Source organism: Podarcis vaucheri, assembly GCF_965113315.1.
Source record: "Podarcis vaucheri genome assembly, chromosome: 1".
Taxonomy (NCBI): Eukaryota; Metazoa; Chordata; class Lepidosauria; order Squamata; family Lacertidae; genus Podarcis; species Podarcis vaucheri.
This window is the reverse complement of record NC_138759.1, coordinates 78338002-78360330: the sequence shown is the minus strand read 5'-3', so window position 1 is coordinate 78360330 and position 22329 is coordinate 78338002. Positions and strand designations below refer to the sequence as shown.

The 22329-nt window shown below is 43.1% G+C and overlaps 1 long non-coding RNA gene across 1 annotated transcript; it reads left to right on the top strand.

The window, feature by feature from the left end:
* The first annotated feature begins 20969 nt into the window (after nt 1–20969).
* LOC309517096 lies at nt 20970–21737 on the top strand. The gene is made up of 2 exons (XR_014213146.1): nt 20970–21220; nt 21299–21737. It is a non-coding gene; the product is annotated as an uncharacterized lncRNA (long non-coding RNA).
* Nucleotides 21738–22329: the final 592 nt, after the last annotated feature.

Here is a 22329-nt window from a genome sequence, read left to right as displayed (position 1 = left end):
CAGACAAAAACCTGCTCCTTGATCTCAGGGACCCTTGTACAAAATTTGGTTACAATATTTTAAGAGGTACCAAAATGCATAAAAAACAGACAAATAAACAAATAACTTTCTGAAATATATAGTAGATTTTATGTTGGTCATGCTCTGAGAGAAAGCTGTGAGGCTGGACAATTTCCATGAAAGTGGCAGGAGTGCTCTTATTCCTAGTGGCGAAATGTTAGTCATACATGGTTTCCTTATGAAGTTCTTAGCCCTACTTCTGAGAGTCTAGCTAAGAGGGAAATTCTTTTATTTCATTTGTACTACAGTTAGAATTATAACTTCAGAAGAAATGCCATTTAGAAGGGGGGATTTTAAAGCAGTGTTAAGGGGAGGGAAGAAACTTCTCTGTATAAGGGTTTATTTTTATAGGAACCCTTTTTAAGTGCCTGTATGAAAGTATCTGACAGAAGGGCTACACAGTTACCCAGTGACCTATAAGAACTGCTCCCTAGATAAATTATTATTATTATTTATACTAAATTTTTATACCGCTCTTCATCCGAGGATCACAGGGTGGTTTACAATATAAAAGCACAAATATTAATAACATTGTAACAAACCAAAACAGTACCCCCAAGTTTAAAAGGCCACCGTTTGTTTAATTAGCCAAAGACCTAGAAGAATCAGACTGTTTTTGCCTGGTGCCTAAACAAATGTAATGAAGGCATCAAGTGAGCCTCCCTGAGGAGAGCATTCTACAACCAGGGAACCACCACAGAAAGGGCCTATTCTTGTGCTGCCACCCTCTGGACCTCTCATGGAAGAGGCACACAAAAATTGGGCCTCAGATGATGACAGCAGGAACCTGATCAGTTCACATGAGGAGTGGCAGTCCTGGAGGTATTGTGGCAGTTCGAATCCCCGCGATGGGGTGAGCTCCCGTTGCTTGGTCCCATCTCCTGCCCACCTAGCAGTTCGAAAGCATGTCAAAGTGCAAGTAGATAAATAGGTACCACTCCAGCGGGAAGGTAAATGGCATTTCCGTGCACTGCTCTGGTTCACCAGAAGCAGCTTAGTCATGCTGGCCACATGACCTGGAAAAACTGTCTGCGGACAAACACTGGCTCCCTTGGCCAGTAAAGTGAGGTGAACGCCGCAACCCCAGAGTCGTTCGCGACTGGACTTAACTGCCAGGGGTCCCTTTACCTTTACCTTTTAAGTCAAACCCAGCACTTTGAATTGGACCCGGAAACTGACTGGCAGTTTCCATTACCGAGGGGATTTCTATAGATCACAGCCATATTTATTAACCATATTTATTATAGCTTATGAATGCAATCCTTGATCTTTAGAATGCATACTTCCTCATTCTCTGGAAATGGGCCCCATTCTCTCTTAACATAATCTGTAAAATCTATGGAGTCGCCCAACTCCAAATCACCTTTGAACAAACAGCTATGTAATTCAAGAAAAGTTGATCCAACTTTTTAATGTGTTTTCTGTTCCCTGTTTCCATGTATCAGCCTGTTCAGGATCCCTACACTTAGTTGACTATCCTCGTAAGTGAACGGCAAGGCTGAGTCAGAGTCTACGTACCGAACTTATTATTTGGAGCCACCTCCATATGTCTCAATGGATACCACAATGAATATCAAAGTATTTATTCACTGTATTGGGCTATAACAATTTATTTGATATCAATTAATTTCCTTGATATCATTAATTAATGCTGCAAGTTTGGGCAATAGCAGGATGTGCTTCCACATGGCAACTGTAGCACAAACTCTGGACCTGCGAACAGGGCTGAAATTGGGTTTCATGAGGCCCTAAGCTACTGAAGGCCCTATATATGTCCAGCTGTCCTTTGTCAACAACAAATTGTCACTGTTTTTTGTGTTGAATATATGCTATATGGTAATTTATGGACCTAATAGGTATCTAAAGCCATTTGCACATAATAAAATATGGATTTTATCAAAGTAATTGTTGAACTGAAATACAATTAATAAGTATCCACTTTTTTCCCCTTTAAATTTTTTTGGGGTCCCCCAAGAGAGTGGGGCCCTAAGCCATAGCTTGTTTAGCTTATACGTAAATCTGGCACTGCCTGTGAATGTTGGACTCCTGCAAGACAATTCTATTCATGCTTCCTCCAAAGTAAGTCCAGATGTGTCCAGTGACTCTCACACTGGGCCAGCCCTACCATTAGACAGGGTGAGATAGCCACCTCAGGCAGCAGAATCATGGAATTGTAGAGTTGGAAGGAACCCCAAGGGTCATCTAGTGCAACACCCTGCAATGCAGGAATCTCAGGTGAAGCATCCATGACAGATGGCTTAAAAACTTCCAAAGAAGGAGAGTCCACAACCTCCTGAGAGACTCTGTGGCAGGGGAGCTAGGCTGCAGCAGTGAGGTGTTGAAGAGCAGAACTGAATGTGTTACAGGCCAAGGCCTACACCCTTTAAGCTAGTCTATTGTTCTCAGGCATGGTGGGGTGTGGTGACCCATTATTGGTGCTGATTCAAGATTCCACTACAGTAGTTGGCTTCAGTACATGGGATGAGTAAAGGTAAAGGTACCCCTGCCCGAACGGGCCAGTCTTGACAGACTCTGGGGTTTGTGCGCCCATCTCACATCTATAGGCCGGGGGCCAGCGCTGTCCGAAGACACTTCCGGGTCACGTGGCCAGCGTGACAACGCTGCTCTGGCGAGCCAGAGCCGCACACGGAACGCCGTTTACCTTCCCGCTGGTAAGCGGTACCTATTTATCTACTTGCCCCCGGGGGTGCTTTCGAACTGCTAGGTTGGCAGGCGCTGGGACCGAGCAGCGGGAGCGCACCCCGCCGCGGGGATTCGAACCGCCGACCTTTCGATCGGCAAGCCCTAGGCGCTGAGGCTTTAGCCCACAGCGCCACCCGCGTCCCTACATGGGATGAGTAGGAGGCACCATTTTGTGATTCACTTCAAGCAGTAAAATTTATTGGACTTGCCCTGCCCGCACATCAATAGGAGGTATAGAATTCGTCCACTGGCAGTCACTATAGTCCTCCCCTGTCCACCATGTTGCTCCAGTGCTTCCCCACTGCCACTCCTCTTACACAATTCACTGAGGCCAGAACATTCATTTCAAGGTGAGCTTCCTATGGCTTCCATTCATTGACATATTCAGAAATGTATGGTGTCCCCTTGACATGATCTTAAAGCAGGAGGAAAATGTGCGGTGGCCTGAAGAACAGTTTTAGTGTTAGCATTATTTCAATTTCTATTCTGCCTTTCCCCCCAAAGGAACCTAGGGTGGCGAACAACAAAGCAGAAAAACAATACCATTAAAAACAAAATAAAGGCATATTTAAAACACCTAAGAACATCTAAAGAAAAGAAAAATCACTCACTGACCCTCCCAACTCATAATTTCATGTTTCCAGGAACAGTATCTTTCAGTCATCAAATTCCTGGATGAACAGGAATGCTTTTAAATTCCTCCTGAATGTTAACAATGAGGAAGACAAGACGTATTGCACCAAGGAGGCATTCTCCAAATGGGCAAAGACTGTCGAGAAGGCCCTGTCGTGGAACCAGGTGTGCCAGCTCAGGAGGGAAATGGGGGTGGGGCCGAGGCTGATATCATGCATGATACTGTGTTGTTGCACACTGTGTCTGGGTGTTGCATGTGATGTCACAACACCCTGCATGACAGCCGGACGTCGGACATGGCGCTGGTGCACACAACATCCAAACATCACCCAACAGCTTGGCTTCCATGACTGTTGGCTCCTCCTCCTGTTCCTACCAGGAGTTGGGAACTGCTTCCCCTCCACAGCAGCAGCAGCAGGAGGAGGAGGAGCTGCAGTGTTGCTTCTGGGCATCGTGTACACCATTGTGACACCCAGGTAAACATTGCAGCGGTTCAGCCCCCTGCTAAAAAATATTGGAGGGGCTCAAAGGGGTCAGTCCCTAGGAGTCAGTGCCCCTGATCAGAACAGCACCATCCAAGCAGTACTCAGCCCCAGCCCTAGCACCAGCAAAGTCTCCCATGCCGGTCACAGGACCCAAGAAGGTTGATACTCGGGAGGAACTCTTCTAGATATCTGGGTCCCAAGCCATTTAGGGCTTTATATGCTAGCACTAACACCTTGGATTGAGTCTGTCAGCTCACCCACCCTCCAGCTCCAAGCATGGTTAGCAAAATACTGCTAGAAATAATGCACTGGTGCACTTTTACATGGCATATGCAATGATGGAGGAGACTATTCAATTAGTGAACACAGGAATCCAGAAAATGGTTGACTGCACCAGCCAACTTGGGAGGCACATTCTGACCCTCTCTTGAAGACTCTGTACAAATCACAGGTGGTGAAGGAATGCCCTCCTGCTGGTGCTGAAGAGCTTAAAAATGTTGTAGAGCCTTTACTCTCCCAGCGTGTTTTCGGAGGAGAAGGAATCTGTCTTCAATTTATTCTTTATCATTCACAGCACAAACTGTTGGAGCCAGAACAGATAGATACAAAGCAAGGCCATAAATCAATCATTTCCATTAGGAAAACACAATAATGATTTTTGTGGATCTTATCATTCTTGTCTCACCATGCCGCCTCAATCGCCTACAAATCTCCTGAAACATACTTTAAAAGTTGGTTTTTGCATTCCTTTCCTCTTCCCATGCCTGGTTTATGAGCATTGAGTGACATTTGTTTAAACATTTTCGTCCATTAGGGTTGGAATGCAGAATGGTTTAAAGTCGCATAAAACTATTTTAAGCCCAGAGAAGGCAAACATCACATTGCCTTTGAACAATGTGGTGGTGCACCTGTAGGCTGTTAAACATTTTGTTTCATCCCTTCACCTCTGGCCACTATTGCCATGTTGAGGGCTGACCCTTTTACAAAGTGAGGGCTGCAACAAAACATTGCAGTGTGACCCATGTTCAGATTTCCAATCATTCCATTCAATTCTCCCTCCCCCCAGTCAGAGCTGGTTTAACCACTAAGAGAATTGGTGGAGCCTAAGGCAGCAACATTTTAGGGGTGGAAAATTAGAATGGCAGTTCTATGCTCCTGTTGGTTCCTCTGTCAACTCATGGAGAGGGAAAAGATTTTACAACCTGAGTCTTTTTATTTTAAAGTAAATACAGTGGTACCTCGGGTTAAGTACTTAATTCGTTCTGGAGGTCTGTTCTTAACCTGAAACTGTTCTTAACCTGAAGCACCACTTTAGCTAATAAGCACTATTTCTGGGTTAGCGGAGTCTGTAACCTGAAGCGTATGTAACTTGAAGCGTATGTAACCTGAGGTACCACTGTACCTAATTTAATTTGACTGCTGCCACTGAAAGTCAAAAAAGAATGGGGACATAGAGAAGGATCAAACTTGAAGTGAACTGTCATTGTTATTTAAGGACTCCAGACAGGTTTTACTTTTGCATTTTCACTTTTAAGCAAAACCATTTTTAAAAAGGTTTTTTTTAACAGGTGGGATGCAGTCTGGTAAACAACAGCTGGAAGCCATTTTGCAATCCACACTGAATATTTGGTGCTTAAAACTGGTAAGGGGCAGAGGTGGACATTTCTAAAAAGGTTTCTTTTTGAAGATTGTTCTTCTCTTTTCTTTTTGTGCCTCTCCTCTCCCAACAATTGCAGTACGAAGTCTGCCTCTATTTCAGAACTGAGCCTAAGTTTCTTTGTTTTTCAGACAGTTGCCTAGTCCTTCTATGGCCTCATGGCAGTTAAAAACATTAGCCTAAGGCCAGTTTTGTGCTTTGGGCATTCACTGCTGCCAACCAGCATTGGGATGTTTGCTTTGGCCATTGAGCCTTGCTGCCGTCTGAGGTCTTCAGACTGTCCTAGGCTTTGCTCTGTTCAACAGTGCTTGGGCCTCATGGTGTGCTCTTGATGGAAAAGAATTCACGTAGACACGAGGGTCAAGAAGAGAGCGTGAGAGGATGAGTGTTTGCGCTCAGCTCTCACATCCTAAACAATTTCTTTCACCAGAGTAACGCAAGAAAAACCCCTTCCAGCCAACTGGCAGGAGCTGGCCAAAGGAAGGTTGAGCTGTGGTTATCTCCAGAGGCAACCCCAAGTGACAAGGCTGCCCCAAGGCAGAACTTGAGGAAGTGCCGGCCTTTGCTTTACTGGTGTTCGAAGAACAAATATTTGCTTGATAATACGTCACATGTCCCTGATCATTTGCTATCATATTCTGAGAAGCTGTTATCGTGATGCTTACGCATATTGCACGGGGACACAAGTTAAGGTTCCCACGGCAACCTCGGCTGCAAAGTACCCACCATTTGCTGCCTATTAAGCCTCCAGCCTAATCTTTCATTAACCCAACACTCTGCATTTAGCGTCATTTACATGTAAATGCAAAGAAGAGATAAAGTTTGTATTTAGGGCAAGGATCTGCAGTTTCGTGTGCTATCTACCTTGAGAAGATTGTTCAGCTGTGGAATCTGCTGTGTGGTATGATGATATAAATCAGATTGAGATCTACCAACTTGAATTAAAAAACAACCCAAGAACATATAAATACCCAGACGATAAAAGAGGCTTGGTCAAATGAATGTTGCAAACTGGCTTAGCAGTGAGCCGACTGAAAGGAAATGTGGAACCATTTGGTTCCACATCAGATAGCATAATTAAAGTTAAAACCTTAAAATTAAACTATCACAGATATTAACCCAAGCAACAGCAAGGATAATCTTGCTGATAAAGTCCAGAAACTGAGTCCATTGGGGGTTATTCCCAGGTAAGTGGGCATATGAGGAGTGGCTAACCCTTTTCTGTCTCAGGTAGGTCAGCTGTCTGATGCCAGCATTGAGTGTGGCCAAAATGGCTATTGCACCCTCACAAATTCACCACATGTACAGACATACATACATACATACATAGCACACAATCTCCACACATACACACACAAGAAGCACACTCACACTTAAGGGACATCCAGGTGTTTACATGAACAAGCACTCAAATGCGCAGGGAGCAGAGTCGTGCACACAGATCCCATCCCAACATCACCACACACAGAGTGCCATCTGCTCAGCCCCACAACCTCCCCATGTTGTGCGGAAAAGCTCTGCATAGGGATTCTTCTTACATTCCTCTGAGTAGAACTCTCCGTATGGTCACAGACAAAGATGAAGCAGGGGCCCTGATCCGATCCCATGAAGGGTTTGGCTTGCATCCAGGCGAACACAAGCGGAAGAATTCCTATGCAAGATGGGGAAGCTTGGGGGCTGAGAGCTTGTCCACATTTCTGTTTGCCTTCAGTAACTTAGGGCCTTATCAAACCTAAATCCGGCCCTGGATATAGACCACAACACACATCAAAGCTATATTACAGTTACTTGAAATAACAAAAAAGTTCATAAAGAGTTTTGTTGACACAAACATGTTTTTGCCATTTCTTTCAGAACATACTCTTTTGTGTGTTATGACCACTGTTACACAAAAAAACAGATCAAGGCAGGCGAAGCACCCCTGTTAGTTCAAAGAACACGTTCTCATATGAAGCCCAAGGAAGGGCTGGAACTGGAGCCCAGAACTCCGTCTAGCACATACGTTGAGAAAACATTGTTCTTCGGTTTTGATTTACCTGTCTGCAGTACATCTGTCAGTTTCCCACCTGAATCCTTTTGGCAAATAGCCCCACCTCTTTGGTATACAGGATGCAAAAGACCTGGAGATTTTTGATTAATGGATCTTGAGATGCTTTCCCAGCAGCTCTGCTCTCATAGCAGGAGATGTTTTGTTTCTGGTTCCTGCACTAAAGTAACATTTCAGTCCTAAAAATGGTTTCAGTGAAAGCTAAAATGGACAAAGTAATCTATTTCAGGTGCATATCCCTCTCACGTGTATTTCACACACAAATCTGATCTATTCCATTTCCCCAATATTCTATGATTCTTGAAAAAACGAAAAAATAAAACTGCATATAGTTTTTGGCTAATCTTCTCTCTGATATCTTAATGGTGTGTTGTTTTTAATGTGCACATACAGATTCACCAACTCACTAAGAACAAGGCTTTCTGTGAAAGACATTGGAGCCCCCTTCAGGTCAACAGTTGACACAACCCTTTGAGTACCCTGCAAAACTGATACAAAATACCGTAAGCATCCTCCATTTTCTCAGTCAATTAATAAAACTGAATGGTTTTTGTGGTTATGGTTATGGACTCTTAAGGGAATCCAGTCAAATTATCTGTGTATTCAGAAGGATCTTGAATGTAGCAAAAGGGTGTTGTCTTATCAACACAGCTTGTTTTGGAGAGAATACAGAACTATTATTTATTTAACCATGCAATGTCTGTTTAATAAAATGGCTCACTGAGTTTTGTTGTCTTTTGGCGTGAATAGCTTACAGAGTTTATGCTTTCTCAAACTTGCTTATGGCATTCCCCCAAAGCTTTGCTCTGCCATTTCTGCAAATAGAAACAATCTTGCATCAACCAGAGTGCCAGCCTGAGAACTGGCAATGGGTGAACTTTGCTAAGCTCAATTTAGAATCAACTCACCCCAAACCAGCCAATTCAGGCTTACAGAATCCAAACAGAAATGCATACTGTCAGGGGTTCAGGAGCAGAGGCAAGGGCAAGGGAGGAAACAGAGAGCGAGGGGGAGGAGGCAGAAGAAAAGATGAGTGGTGACGACGACCCGAGATCTCCGAGTCTTTCCAGTGAATCAGAAGATTCACAGAAAGGAGCACCAGTGGCCAGGGCAAGGGGGGAGCCTAGGGGGACACCCCAGGAAGATAGAGCCAGAGGGGACTCAGAGGGGAGCAGTTGGAAATCGGGACCAGCGTCACCGCCAGAGAGCAGGGAAGAGGAAGGGCGCCAGGGATCAAGCGCTGGCGGCTCACAACAGGGGGGAGGGCACGAGTCAGGAGTGGCCACACCTCCATCGGGGAGCGAAGAAACGGTCAGACGGAAAGTGGAAGGTTGGGCGCGCGCGCCAAGTTCAAATGCACAGGAAAGAGACGCAGTAGGCAGCCCGGAAAGGGAGCCAGGTCCTAAAGCCCGGCGCAAGGAGACAGGAGGGTCCGGGGGGTCGGCGTCAGAAGAATCCCGGAAGGAAGAGACCCCGGGGGGCAGAGGGACCCAGAGGAGAACAGTCAGGCGGAAAAGGTGGAGCAGGGCTAGGATATTAAGTTGGTGTACAAGGGGCGGAGACTCAGGCGGAGCTTCGCCGATCTAACCATAAGACGTAGAGTTGCACGCAGCAGCTTGAGAATGGGAACTGTAACTCAATAAAGACTTTTACTTAATGATCGCTGGCTAGCGTGATCCTCTGTGAGCTAGGATCGGGGAGCAGCTCTGACACATACGTTTAAATAAATAAACAAATAAAATTACTTTTGAGGAGGCTGAGAAGTTGCAGTGCTGCTTCTGCTTGTTCAACTGATTAACAGTTTTTACACAGTGGCAGCAACAGAATGGCATTAGGAAAATTAACAAATGCCCAAGGAAAGGGAAATATCTTCATCTGAAACCAAAAAATATCAGTGTCAGTGCATGGAAGTTCCCAGGACTGGTGTGTGTGTGTGTGTGTGTATGTGAGAGAGAGAGAGAGAGAGAGAGAGAGAGAGAGAGAAGAGAGAGAGAGAGAGAGAGAGAGAGAGAGAGAGAGAGAGAGAGAGAGACTTCCCACAATAAACTCATTGACAAGCAGCAAAGAGAATAATATAATATTAACCTGAACTGTTCAGAGGGAAATTCAATTTGATTCAGATTTAAAGTCGAACCTACCTAACTCACAACATGCAAACCTAAACATAGCCAGTTTTGGAAATTCACTCATCTCTCATTTTTGCAATGTAATACTCCAGCCAAATAATTTGTATAAAAATGCACATACTAGAGTAAACATGTTTCTGAAGTAGTGTGCATGCACACAAAAGTTTATACCAGAACAAACTTAGTTGGTCTATAAGGTGCTACTAGACAAATTTTTATTTTTTTTATTTTTTATTTCAACTGTGTCAGACCAACACGGCTACCTACCTGAATCTAGAGTAAACATGAACATGCATTATGTAGAGGGACACTGCTTTGCAAAAAAGGCGAATATTTGGCAAAGTTGAATACTAACATGTATTAGGAAAAATTCACTGATGAATTTTCCTGAGAACTTTTTTTTAAAAAAAATGCAGCCTGGTGTGAAAATGTGGGGAACTGAAAAGACTGGGGAAACATGCAACTGTCAGAAACTAAAACTGACAGATTCACCCCATCCTACCTGAACACCACCAGAATGCAAACTAGAGTTGAGCAAATGATCATATGCCACTAAGAAGCAGCATTATACTAAATCCAATTGAAGCAAAAGCAGTAACATGATCTAAGGGACCCATTCTACAGGAAGGAACAGAGTGGGACTCGCATAGGATTGACTTGTCAATGTGTCAGTCTCCTGCGCATGCTTTATAGACATATTGTTATACGTTTGTGGGGTGCAAGACTCCCCTAAATTCCTGGAAACAGGAAAGGGCTAGAATTTAAGAATCTCCCACATTTCTGGATCTAGCAAGGGTCAGAAATATAACTGGCCAACTTGATAATGGCCACTAAGATGGGCCATTAGAAGGGAACAAAAACAGGGAGATAAGCCATTGGGCTATGATACAAGCTGAAGAGGAAAAATAGTTGTGTTTTGCAAGCTATGAGAAAGGGGGGCCAGAGCAGCATGGGGGCTGGCAGTTTTGGATCCAACATTGCAGCCATGAGGGAGATGAAACTTGTCTTGAGTGTAATGCATTGAACCTATTCCACAGTAGGCTCAGGTTGTATATATGTGTAAATAAACTGTATATCATAAAGACACTACAGTCTCTGTTGTGCCACATTGCCAAAAGGAAACACAGACCCTGGTAAGCGTGCCTGGTACCCCTGGAATCTTGTACCACTCAGAGATTGGAATGGCATGTAATGAGAGAGAGAGAGAGAGAGAGAGAGAGAGAGAGAGAGAGAACCGCGCTGTTTCCTCCTCGTTAAACTGGAAAAGGCCATATGTTAACCATGAGCGATAACTGAAAAGCTACTGTTTGCTGTGCAATGCTACAAAATGTAATTGTCTTCAAGGGAACAGACATTAGAAACACAGTATTTTGCATAACAACTCTGTTGGTCTTTCCAGTCTTCTATTGATTCTCTGGGTGTAGGTGAAAGCACCCATAGCAATAAATAAAGCAACCACACCCCCTTTCTTTACACATGGGGTGCTTCTACAATTGTCCCCTTTTCTCTGGAATTGCACTTTTTATGGAGCATCCAACCCACCCCTTCCATAAACCATTAATCAGAACTGTATTTCAGAATATTTCCTACATGGCTCATAACCCTGACCAATTAAAAATGAATATTGAGTCTAGCACGCAATAGTAGTCTGATTTCATCAATTGACCAACTGCATGGTAAGAGCACGTTGCACAGTCATCATGTCCAGTGCTTCTCCCTTAACTTTATTTGCAATGTAAACTTGATTCATATCTCTATTTCAAAAAAAAAGAAACCCCACAAGCTGAGCATTATTTTTTTAGCCTTGTACATCCTCCTCGGATGTGGTGATCCTATTATACGGCTATATATGCTTTAAGGCATATTACTGACATAAAAGCATGTTGCACCACAAGCTATTTCATGCCACTGATGGGGTTTTATTTTAATTTGCTGTAGTGTCTTTTGACAAGGGTTGCTTTTCAAAACTGAGATTCAATTGAGTGAAATAAGACCTGTAATTGTTTTCTTCCCTCCTCCTAAACAGCAGGTCACCTCTTGCTTCACTGACCACAGAGAATTAAGTGTGAAGTTGTGAACGTGTCTCTGTTGTGTCGTGTTTACTGCCTCATGCCAACATGACTGAATCAAATCCCTAATGTACAGTGTATGTGATCCTTTCTGGATTGAAGAAAAGAGAATTTGTAACTTTAAGTGGTACTTCCAAGGCATGAGCATCCATAGTAGTTTATAGCAGGGGTGACGAACCTGTGTCTTTCCATTTGCCGCTGCACTCCAGTTCCCATCAGCCCTTGCAACAATGGCCAGTGGTCAGGGAGGATGCAAGTTGTTGCCAAGGGCCACAGGTCCCTCATCCCTGATCTGTACAGTCTCCATAGACCCATATTCTGTGTCCAAGCAGTACAAGGAAACTGGCATCATTTAACTTAAATGTCTGGGAATTACTACAAGCTCAACAGTAAGAGAAAAGAAGACGGGGGTGGTGGAAATATTGCATATTTTCTTAGCTTTCTCACATCCTAATGTGTACAAGGATTTCCTGTTTAATCATCCTGCTCTTGTAAAGTCCCCACATGGTTCTCTTCCCTGGCTCATGTAACATCACTAGGTCCCCTTCCTGTAACTTCACCCAGGCCAGTTACAAATTTAACACAGTAGGTGTTGTGTTCCTATCCACTCCACTTGTCAACACCCACACCATTCTCTTCACATAAACCCCCTACTGCTTCCCCTTCCTGCCTCATGCAACTACTGAGCTTGCTTTTCACTGTCCCAACCACATTTCCAAAGCCACTTGTCTCTTCTATTCTGCAGCCCTGCTTTGCATTAATTCTCACTTTTGCCTCATGGCTCATTGTCTCCTCCTCCCTCTCCTTTTTCACAATCCCCCTTTACACACAGACCACCTCCATGCTAACTTCTTGCATCATCTTCTTCCCAAGCACTGCAAATACTAACCACCCTTTTCACTTTCTGCCCAGTGATGAAGCCACCGCCTCCCACTGTACAGCAGGGGTGCTAGCTAGAATATTTGGGCAGGGGCAGGTAAGTTCCGCCCTGCATAACTAATCACATGATGTGGAGCATGCACACCATTTGAATGGCAATGTCCATTAACTTGGGGGGGGGGGCTCCAAATATTTTATGGGGGTGGCAAAGACCCCTTGGGCTCTAGTAGTTGGCTTTTATATTCTACAGTACAGAACATTTAGCTTCGGCCCCATTCCCATACCTCCTACTCTGTCATTTTTTGTACCCACTATGCACGACTTTTTCACTTTCACTCTCTCTTTTGCTCCACTCTCCTCCTTTCTTTTCTCAAACCTCCCTTCCACCCAGATCACACCCATTTCCCTGCCTTATCCTCTCCCCTATTCCACAGCCCCCTTTATGTACACATGCTCATTCATACATGCCATAGCACCTTTACGGTGTACTCAAAAACCTTGTTCTAAACTGCCGCCCCATTGTTACTCCTCCTCATTCTGTTTAAACTTCTGCCATTGCTTACGGTAAATCATTTCCCCCCTCTGTTTCCCCCTGTCCCTCCTTTTCTCAAACTTGCTGTTTAAAACCACCATTTCTTCTTTGTACCTCAATACCATGCTTTAATCAAACAAATTCTGCTGTTTTTCAAAACCATCATTTTCTTCTGCTGTTATGTAACCTGACTCCTCTTGTACTCCCTTACCCTAACCCGACTTAATGCAGATCCAGAATAGTGATGGGGCAACTGCAAATCCTCCACTGGAGGCTGTGCAGTGATGGCCTCATATTTTTATATATCTAGGAATAAATGGGAGGGGGGATTTTTTTCTTTCTAGCTGTAAGCTAAATTCCAATGTATCTTGTGGGAATGAAGTGTCCCAGAAACCAAGGATATGCTGTCAGAAGAAGACTGCCTTCCAGGATCAACATTTTCTCTGAAAAATGCCATGGGACATGACTCATCCTAATATGTTGAAAAGTGGGTCCAAAAAGTGACAAAAATCAATAAACAACTTGTTTTTGTTTTTGTTGGCTCATGTTCCTTTTTGTTTTCAATTAGAAAATGGATTATAGGCCCCAAATGTACATCAGCGAATCATTTTGTGTTGGGCTGTGTGTGTTTGTGTTGCGCTCTCTCTCTCTCTCTCTCTCTCTCTCTCTGTGTGTGTGTGTGTGTGAGAGAGAGAGAGAGTGTGAGCGAGAGAGAGATAAACATCAGCACACACAACTCCCCCACAACAACCCCAAAGCAAAAACCAATAAACTTATTGAGACTTTTTTTCACCTCAGACACTTTCTGAAAAAAAGAAAACTGCGAAATTTGCCTGAAATTTGGTGAAATTGCTTTATACAGTGTAGGCTTTCTCACCAGGGGGAGGGAGCGCTGTTACCAACGCCTGTGGTCTTCTTCCCGAACCTCTAGATCTAGTTCTGGAGACCTTCCCATGTCACAGTGAATCCTTCTAGGTTCTGGAAGCCCTCCTGAACCTTCTGAGGGGTCGTGAAGCCCCCATTTCACCCTTTTGGTGAGTGCGCATCTCCTAGAGCCCAAGAAACGTGTGTGCGGAGTCGAGCTGCAGCAAACCCGGAAGCCCAGAGATTGGTATCAGAAGAATGCAGAGTTCTTAGAGTTGGTCAAGCATTTGGCAGCCATCTTGCAAGGTGTCGGTCTCAGTCAGGCAGAACAGCATTCCTGCCACTGTGTTTGTACCCCACTGAGCTCCCTATAAGCTCACCTCTCAACCTCTCAGTAAACAATAGTGACCCACCTGTCAGGAAGCTAGCAAAATGGCAGCACCACACCTGGTGAGCTGCTACTACCATGGGAATCTCCTCTGCTGCCTTTAGTATCTCGACAATAGCAGGAGGGGAAAAGAAATATTTCAGGGGTATGCTGGTGGAGGTTTTGGGTCCAGCAGATTCTCCTGATCCTCTGACGCATACAGAATGGGTAGGAGAGTGTGTGCTGGCCTTAATCCCAGTGTACTTATATTTCCTTCCAATGGGAGGAGCTGTTTTTTTAAGGACATGGAAAAGGGGGAGAAGATAAAGCGCCACCCTTCCACTTTTCTGCTCTTCCTTTGGTGGTTCCTCCACCTTGGAGCCCTCCCTCCCTTGAACCCTTTGGATTGTTTTGTTATTCCATTCTTATTTTTTAAACCACCTTCAAACAACACGTGATAAGGTGAAGGAAAAATATATTTTAAAAGATCTGAAATTTTATTACGAATCGGCTTGCTTATGTTGGCTAAAAGAATGGATGACATTGCAGAACTCAGATTTACTAGAACTGGAAGGTTTTGATAATCGCTTTCAGTGGCATGCCTACCTGGGATATGAAAAAGTTAAAATTCATAGAGGCTTCCTGAATCATATCATAAGGAAGCCACTATATAAGGTATGAGAGAAGTATAAAGATTTATTGGAACCAAAAACTCCCTGGTGACTATCCCCTCTGTAGTTCATTGAAGTGAAAAGAAAAAAATATGGAAACAAATTGGACCATGTACAAAGCCCTATTAGAAGAAGAAGATAATCAATTGAAAGTGAAAAAAATTCAAAGAAATCAGACATCACCTAGTGGACTGGTTACAATATTACCAATTAAATGAGGTTTTAAAGACAGACAGGAAAAAAAGGTTTTGCAACAGAAGAATCAAAATTAGATAAAGAATTAATACAAAATAAGAAAAGTAATATCTAAAATGTACAAGTTTCTTTTAGAGTGGGAGGTGAAAGATGAAGAGGTGAAAGAAGTAATGATTAAGTGGGCAAAATATTTTGGTAAGAATATCCAATTGTTGGCATGGGAAAGATTATGGAATAAAGAATAGAAATTTATGGCCTGTTATACACTAAAGGAAAATTTCTTGAAGATGTTCTATAGGTGGTATATAACTCCCAGCAAACTGGTCAAAATGTATAAAATGAGATCTAATACTCGCTGGAGGTGTAAACAGGCAAAAGGGACATAGTTTCATACGTGGCGGGGCTGCAAAATAATTAAGAATTTCTGGGACATTATTTATGAGGAATTGAAAAAAAACGTTTAAGCAAACTTTTACAAAGAAATCAGAAGCCTTCCTCTTGGGCATTTTAGATTCAGATATTCTAAATAAATAAAAAAAGGAGAATATTTCTATATGCTACAACAGCAGCAAGAATACTGATGGCAAAAAAATGGAAAGGAGAATCAATACCAACAAAAGAAGAAGGGCAGAATAAACTATTTAAATATCTAGAATTAGCAAAAATGACAGAGACAATTAGGAGACAGCCAAACCAAAAGTTCAAAAAAGAGTGGGAAACTTATAAAGAATATTTTTAAAAAACAGTGTCCCCAAGTCAAAACCTGGACATGCTTTGATTAATTTTCGCAAATTACAAGACAGATTATAAGTATAGCATACAGATAACAGAGGAAATGGGAAAATGACCAAAGAAGCAGATTAACAAAAAGATAAGACAGACTTGCATTGAGAAAAATGGAAGTCCATTGGGAAAATTAAATAATTGGGAATTAAGAATATGGTGGCATAAATTATCTTTTCAGAACTTATGGGTGTATGGATGGGTGTTCTTCCTCCCCCCTTTTTTATTTTGTGTGTTTGTTTCTGTTATTTGTTAGTAAGAAATGGAACAATTTGTAAAACGTAAGAAAACTAATAAAAAGCATTATAAAAAATAAATTAAAAAACATTTAAAAAGCAAGCACTTTGGACTGGTGTAAATGCTATTTTGAAGGCTGACTACTGTTGAGGTGGGAACACAGACAGAGCACCCAATATGTTTTATCCAATATGGGGGCATATTGGATAAAAAGAGTTCAAATGGATTCAGCGTTAGGAATTTTAGGTGTGTTAGGCAGCAATTTTGCAGACTCACGAGGTCAACAGATTCCATCAACCCTTCCAAGAATTCAGGCAACAAAATGTTCTGCTCTTTTAAGTAACCCAACACTGTAAAAAAATTTAAAAAAATCCCACCAAACTGGCTTTCCCACTGCATGTTGCAACTATTCCAAGACTAGTGCAGAGAGGTAGAGGATCAAGCTGATGTCCTGGCAGGAATTAAGGTCTAACAGCCTGCTGGGGCAAAAAAACCCCTACTTATATTTTCAGTGCTACTATGTTATCCTGCCTCCCAATCATCCAACTGAGACCAGAACTTAATAACTGGTGGTCAGCAAACATCCAGTAGCCACAGCTGCACTTCTAAAAGGCACACCTTCCATTCTATGCCCATCATTATCTGGGTATTGCCAAGCTATGGCACCAAGCAAAGCCCAGTATGTGTGCCTTCCTGGAATATTTGCGACACCACTTGACCAGCAAGGCTGCTAATTGTCGTGATTCATGTTCCTCGCCCCTTCCTTCTCTTCTTAGCACCTTGCTTAAATTGCTACATCCCAGCCAGACGGTAGGCAACTGTGAGGCAACCCTAAAACTAAAATAGTGCTTCTCTTCTATTTAGTTTTAATTATTTGCCACATTTAGTTTTGGTTATTATAAAGTATTGATAAATGCATATATCTAGTGCATCACAAATGTATGTTTTGCTTGAGATTTCTAGCTCACCCAAAGCAACAGCAGAAATTAAGTTCTGATTTCATTTTGCAAGGGCCCCATTTAAAGGTTCAAGAATATGGCTTAACTGTTCATTGTTACCAGTTTGGATGTGAGCAGAAAGACTGGAGATTTTACACACACACAAACACACTATTTTGTAAAAGCAAAACAAACGAAAAAGAAAAGAGCTTGCTATTGATTATACTTCTGGATTATTGCTTGCTTTTTATTCTCCAGTCAAAGCACTATCTGGCTTGCCATTGTGCATGTTGCCAGTCTATTTCTCAACACACCTGGCTCTTGTGCGTCATACCGTGTTCTATTAAATTGTATTAAATGTAGACATTTTACATCACCTCCTGATTCACTTGTTCACACTAAGCTATGGTATGGCTTAACATTACATGCAAACAAGGACACTAGTATTTCTGTTCCCACCAGTATCTAGGAGAACACTAATCTTTGCAACTGTGAATCTCTGATTCACAGCAAAGGGAATGAAATTCAGCTCAGTTTGCATTTTGATTTGAACCTGCCTTATTCACACTTCCTGAAACAGCGCACAAACCAAAACACAGTTGTTCTTCAAATTCCACACTTCGTCCAATTTGGCAATGCATTTCTGTACTCAGCACATGTATATTAGGAGAAATGTGTGTAAAAATGTATTTTAAAGTGAAAATAACACAAAAATGCATTCTATTTGTGCTAACTGCTTGCAAATCAATCAATCAATCAATCAATCAATTAGGAGCTGTGCCCTTTAAAATGCTGATCCCCACCCCCGAGAACTGTTTAAAAAAATCACAAAGTGATGCAGAAATTTGAAGAGCTAAATTTAAGATTGGAAAAATGAGCAACTGAGAGAAACAGAAGTTGACAGATCCCTAGTTGGGACGGAACTTGGCATCACAGAGATCAGTTGAAATCCTGACATATTTACCTAAAATGGTCACATCCACACCATACATTTAAAACACATTTACGGCACACAGCTTCTCCCAAAGAATCCTGTAACAAATCGTTCAAAAAACTATAGGTCCCAGGATTCTTTGTGGGGAGTCACATGCTTCAGATGTGCTTTAAAAGAGATTAGCTTTAAAGCTACACAGAGTTTTTGACGTTCTTAAGGCTTTTCACTTCCAGCACCCTTAACTTCAGGCTGGGTTGCAGCTGTTATCCTTACTTGCTCAGACAAATGAATATATATAGAGAGGAGGGTGGGGAGAGAGAGAGTGTGAACTTAGGTAAAATCTACTACTACTACTGATCTTTTTTAAAATCACATGTTTAATGTGGGTGGTTTTTTTGTATTCTTAAACTGGTTTACACTCTTGAACGCTGTCAAGAAGTGCCTTAGAATCCTGGATGCTATCCAAAGGACTGTAGTTTGAGCAACAATGAATATTCTTTAGTTTATATTTGCAGATATTAGGATGAAGGGTTACACGCACACATACATATTTACATGGGATTACTCAATTTGTTGACCAATCTTCTCTTGCGTTTTGTGTATGCTTAGGAGTCATGGTGTGGTCAGCATAAGCAAATACTTGGAGCGGCTTTGCAACACACTTTTCTCAAAGCCCTGTTGAGCTTAATGTTTTGTTTAATGCCAAAGAGGAAGTAGAAATATTTTTTCCCCCATTTCACTAGCAGGTGCTCTGCAATTGTAGCTTATAAATATTTTATCAGTGTAAAGTCTAAGGGAAAGTCCCACTCTGGCCCACTCTGAAGAAGAGCAACATGATCCATGTTGAACATGAGCATCGCTCTCCACCACCACCTGACTATAGCACACATAGTTGAAAGTTTGTTACTAAACATCTTGATAAAGCAGAACACATGCCTCAACATTGCAAGTCATTTTTCCCAACTAAAACACTCACTCACTCACTGGCACCACATGCTTGTGTGAAGTGTTCCATTCCATTTCCCAGAATGCTTCTTAAATCCTCTGAAAATAGAATAATGGTATCCATGGAGGATTCTAGCAATCAACATGGTATAAAATGACCATGGTCAGACAACCAGTAAAGCTTAAGAAATGTGTATCTCATCTGGGTCAAATATAATGAGTAGTGGTTTGTGAATTTAAAATGTGACTATTAAAAGTAAACAATTTCATTTTTATTCCAAGGTTGCATGGAACTAGATCAATTCACTCTCCATGCTAATTCAAATCATAATAATTTCATCTTCAAGAATGTAGAAAGTGTCTCTTGTTGCTTTTGGAAAGGCTGACTTGAGGTAAAACACTTCACAGTAGTTTTTACAACCACCCTAAACTTTTAAGTCTGTAAAATAAAATACAAGCTACAGACAAATATAAATACAGTGGTACCCCGCAAGACGAACGCCTCGCAAGACAGAAAACCCACTAGACGAAAGGGTTTTCCGTTTTGGAGGCGCTTCGCAAAACGAATTTCCTTATGGGCTTGCTTCGCAAGATGACAGCCCATAGGGAAATCTCAGGGACAGCAGGGAAGCGCAGCGCGTCTTCCCCACTGTCCTCGGACCTCCTCCCGCCGCCGGGCATCGGAACGAAGCTCCGATGCCCGGCGGGGGGGACGTCTCCTCCCGCCGCCGGGCATCGGAACAAAGCTCCGATGCCCGGCGGGGGGGGGAAACGTCTCCTCCCGCCGCCGGGCATCGGAACAAAGCTCCGATGCCCGGCGGGGGGGACGTCTCCTCCCGCCGCCGGGCATCGGAACAAAGCTCCGATGCCCGGCGGGGGGGGGGGAAACGTCTCTGCCCGGCGGGGGGGGAACGTCTCCTCCCGCCGCCGGGCATCGGAACAAAGCTCCGATGCCCGGCGGGGGGGGGACGTCTCCTCCCGCCGCCGGGCATCGGAACGAAGCTCCGATGCCCGGCGGGGGGGGGGAACGCCTCCTCCCGCCGCCGGGCATCGGATGGCTTTCCTGAAGACTTGGGGTGGGAGGAGGGTTTTCCTTCCCACCGCCAACATTCAGAATGCTGTTCTGAATGTTGGCGGTGGGGAGGAAAAACCCTCCTCCCACGCAAGCCCCGGGAACAGAGGGAAAGCGCTGCGCGCCTTCCCCTCTGTTCCCGTACCTGTCCTGAAGGCTTGCGGTGCGGAGAAAAGCCCTTCTCTGCACCGCCAGCCTGGCAAGCGGTTTCCCTAGGAACGCATTAATTGATTTTCAATGCATTCCTATGGGAAACCGTGCTTCACAAGAAGAAAAACTCGCAAGAAGAAAAAACTTGTGGAACGAATTAATTTCGTCTTGCGAGGCACCACTGTAATGCATTCCTATATTCTGCTTATAGGCCAAATGCCATTCAAAAGTATGTGCTCCTTAGATGAACAATCGGGACATGTTTCAACATAAAGTCCCCTTCAGTGGCCAAACATCTGTGATCCAGAGTCCTCAGTATAAACATAACTGAAGTATATATAAAACTTGCTCAAATGCAAGACACGTTAATCCCCTTTACTTCCTAATTCAAGCACAGATGTCTGAATAAGGATGGTAATTATTTTCAAAAACCACTAAGATGGCTGCTGGTCCCCTTGTCATCCTGACTGTAAGGGTAGGGGAAATGTGATTTCTGGGGTTGGGCTAGTGAGGGGCAGCAAGCACTGCAGGGGTGAGGATGGACATTTCCTCAGTTCTTCTGTCTGTCATGACCACTGGCCACTGAGGCCTTGAGCAGTAATAACCCCAAGGAGAATATGGACTCATATCCAGGACCATCCCACTGGCATCAGATTCTGCACCTGGCCCTTCAAAGCCTTATGAATAATCAACTATTGATGGTTCTGAGGGTCAAGAAATCCTTGTGGAGTCTCCACAAACCAAGTCCTCATAGCCCAGTCTCACCATCTAGGAGCTAACAGCTGCACCAAAGGACTTTGGCTCTTTAACTGGCATGTTGCAGCAAACAGAAAGTAGGATTTCATTTGTGATCCTTCGGGTCAGGCTATAAAGGTAGCGCTGAGGCAGCTCGTTCTTTGTGCTCTCCATTACAGAAATGTTGCTTAACTCCTTACCCTTGTTCCTGTCCAGGGTCCTGACCTCACCCTAGCATGAAGCTGGCTCAGGAAGTCTTTTGCTTTCCACTATATTCCTCGGGCCCTTGCCTCTGCTCAGCTTGGAAAAATAATCTAGGCTCATCCAATTGTGAGTCGGGGAAGACTTCAAGCAATGGGAGACCTTTGTGCAAGTTGCCTTTGTGTGTCATGTACTGCAGGAGAGCTAAGCTGAATTATATATGTATGGTTGGCATAATTTACATAGTACTTTTGCTGTAAACTTCCTTCACTTTATCCCACCATTCCTCAGTTTCCTCTTCTTCCACCTTCCCTTTTCCTGTAAATTTCCCCTGAAGTATCTTTATTGTAATTTCTGTAGTCATACTGCATCATATGTTGCTTATATATAGGTAGTACTGTATACAATTTGGGCAACAACTGAGATTGCTTTAATAAATTGTTTATCTCCCATATCTTGTGTCCAAGTTAACTATTACTTCTGATCACCAAACATGGTGACTAATTCACCCCTTTACTGAACACACAGACCTCTCTTAGTCCTGCATCAGTACTCCCCAATGTTCTCTTCCGTTGTGATGGGTTGGTATTAATGAGACTAAGTGGGTGCCAGAATGCATGAGAACTCCACTGAGGTATAACACTAGACCAGGAAAGAATACCCTCACTTGGCAAAACACGTTATTTCCAGTCCCTTGGCTTCAATGCCCATCTGCAGCAAGAGGACCATGTACACATACAAGATTCCAGTAGACTCAACAGAGGCCAGTTTTTCTCACCACTCTCTGTGTATGTGCATGTGAATATTGCATTATTAATATTGCATGTGAATATTGCATTATTAATATCTAATAATTCATTTTTGAATTGTTGTGATCCACCCCAGGACCTTACAGTGATAATAATATCAATAATACAAGCAGATGGACAAATAATTTGGAATAGGGGTTATAGATGAGGGAGAAATTCCTTTGCTTCACATAGTTATATTTATAACCGTGAATATGTGGTTTGTATTATTTTTTTAAATGTATGATTGCCTACTGT